The sequence below is a fragment of the Triticum dicoccoides genome, chromosome 4A (genome assembly GCF_002162155.2).
Source record: "Triticum dicoccoides isolate Atlit2015 ecotype Zavitan chromosome 4A, WEW_v2.0, whole genome shotgun sequence".
In the NCBI taxonomy this organism is placed as follows: Eukaryota; Viridiplantae; Streptophyta; class Magnoliopsida; order Poales; family Poaceae; genus Triticum; species Triticum dicoccoides.
The window spans coordinates 658829491-658832484 of record NC_041386.1 but is presented as its reverse complement, the minus strand read 5'-3'; positions in this window follow the sequence as shown (position 1 = coordinate 658832484).

Genomic DNA, 2994 nt, shown 5'->3' with positions numbered 1-2994 from the left:
TAGTACCGCTCCAAGCGGTAGTACCGCGCCTACCCCCACGGTAGTACCGCCCTGGGGTCAGGGCCCTGTCAGCGCGGTAGTACCGCTGGGTTGAGCGGTAGTACCGCCCGGAGCGGTAGTACCGCCCTTCCCTAGTGGTAGTACCGCTCTGTGCGGGGCTGCTCAGTGGGATAACGGTTGGATTGATCCCCCCACTATATAAAGGGGTCTTCTTCCCCAAAGTTGGCCTACTCTAGCCCCCAAAGCTCCATTGTTGCTCCAAGCTCCATTTTCGCCCGATCTCTCTCCCTAGCCAATCAAACTTGTTGATTTGCTCGGGATTGGTTGAGAAGGCCCAGATCTACACTTCCACCAAGAGAAATTTGATTCCCCACACTTATCCCTAGCGGATCTTGTTACTCTTGGGTGTTGAGCACCCTAGACGGTTGAGGACACCTCGAAGCCATACTCCATTGTGGTGAAGCTTCGTGGTGTTGTTGGGAGCCTCCAAGTGTTGTGGAGATAGCCCCAATCTTGTTTGTAAAGGTCCGGTTGCCACCTTCAAGGGCTCCAATAGTGGAATCACGGCATCTCGCATTGTGTGAGGGCGTGAGGAGATTACGGTGTCCCTAGTGGCTTCTTGGGGAGCATTGTGCCTCCACACCGCTCTAACGAAGACGTACTTCCCCTTAAAAGGAAGGAACATCGGTAACACATCCTCGTCTCCACCGGCTCCACTCTTGGTTATCTTGTCCCTTTACTTTTGCAAGCTTACTTGAGTTGTATCTATTGCTTGCTTGTGTGCTTTTTGTCTTTGCATCATATAGGTTGTCCACATAGTTGCACATCTAGACAACCTATTTCATTGCAAGGTTTAAATTGTTAAAGAAAAGTCTAAAAATTGTTAGTTGCCTATTCACCCCCCCTCTAGTCAACCATATCGATCCTTTCAATTGGTATCCGAGCCTCATCTCTTTATTAAGGACTTTGTCGTCCGAAGAGTATGGTTGACACCCACGACGGTGCGGAGGAGCACTCCGGTGTGAATCCCATCTCGTCCACGGCCGAAGGGGGAGCCTCGGTCTCACGTGAGGAATTCAATGTGGCTTTAGACACATTGAAAACCTCCATGACGGCCGAGGTTAAAAGCATGTTTTCTGAATTCCTAGACGGACTTAAACTATCTACCTCGCCGATGAAAGTGGGTGACCCCACTAACAAGGTGACGGATGCTACCTCCGACAAGGGGGAAGCTAACAGTGAAAAGAGTCCATCTACTAGTGGTAGAAATGGCACCGACATCTTTGCCAATGTGGAACCCCCAGTGTATAGAGGACCGATCCCCTCTACTCATTCGAATCATGCCGGTCCTCCTCCTAAATATGTGAAAAATGAAGATTTTGACTCTTGGGTTTATCGCTTCAAGCGTCACTTAAAACATGTGAAAACTAACCTTTGGAGAATTATTGAAGAAGGTTTCTATCCTCATGATCCAAGCAACTTCACCCCTCGAGAAGAAGTGGACAATCAATTCAATGAGAGTGCTCTCTTCATCATCCAAGATGCAATCCTTCCCGAAGATCTCCCTCATCTTCGACCTCATGTAATGGCTAAAGAAGCATGGAAATGTGTTGAGTCTCTCTATCGAGGAAGTGCTAGCATTCAACGCCCCAACTATGAAGTGGTGCAAGATGAAGCCGATGAGTTTGCAATGAAAGAGGATGAAGAACCTCGTGAGCTCTTTCGAAGAGTGACCAAACTCGCGGTCGCACTCCGAGATCATGGGAGCAAGGACACGGATGACAACTGGATCAAGCGCAAGTTCCTCAAGGCCATGATGCCCTACAACAAGGCCATGTCCTCTGTCATTCGCCAAAGACCGGACTTCCACTCCATGACCTCAGGTGAAGTGTTGGATGAGTTTGTTGCAATGAGCATCTTGGACAAGACCGCCGACAATGCGGTGCTCCGTTCTCAAAGGGCAAATAAGCCCAATCTTGCCTTGAAGGCCAAGGTTAGTGTGGAAGAAGAAGAAGAAGAGGAAGATGAGGAGAGCAACCCCGAGGACACGAAGTATGATTATCATGAGCACATGGCTCTTGCCTCAAGACAATTTTGGAGTAAGAAGAATACAAGACCCAACTTCAACAAGAACAACTCAAGTGGCCTCAAGGGCAAGCAATGAGTTAGAACTTGTTTCAACTGTGGCAATGTTAGCCATTTCGTTGTGGATTGTCCTTATGAGAAGCGGGAAGACAATGGTGGCAAGTTCATCCGAAAAGACAAAGCCAAGTCCTTCCCCAACAAGAACAACTTCACCAAGAAGACTCCTACTCGCGGGTTGGTGGTTCAAGAAGAATACCGTGAGGATGACGATGATGATGAATATGGTGAAACAATGGCCATGGCATCCGTTGCCATTGTCACAACTCCCCGGGTGTTTCTCTTCGATGCACCTAACGAGAACATCACCGCCAAGTGCCTCATGGCTAAGGCCACCAACAAGGTAACCCCCAATATCAAAACCACCATTATTCCTAATCCTCCTTCAACGGATGACTTTGATAATGGTAAGAGGTCTAATGAGGAGATTAATGAATTTGAGTCCTTCATGAGTAAGCTCAAGGGCAAATCCAAGAAGCACTTTGTTGCTCTCTTGGAACAACTTGGTGAAGCCAATGACATGATAGAGGCTCACGAAGAAACCATCTCTAAGATGGAAGGTCATAGTCGTGATTACGCCGATGAGATATCGAATCTATCTAATGATCTTGCTAAAGAGCGTGGGCATCGTTTGGCTCTTGAGGAGTCACACAACGATGACCATGCCAAATTAAAGAAAGATCTTGATCATGCTCTTGTTGTGTCTCGTGTTCTAACTTCCGAGAAGGCTAAACTTCCAGGAGCCCCCCCTCATCCGCTTCCAGAAGCCCCCCTCCCCCCTAGCCCCCGTCCGCATCTGGCCAGCCTCTGCTCCCCCCGTCGGCGGCAACCCTAGCTAGCCACCTAGCCACC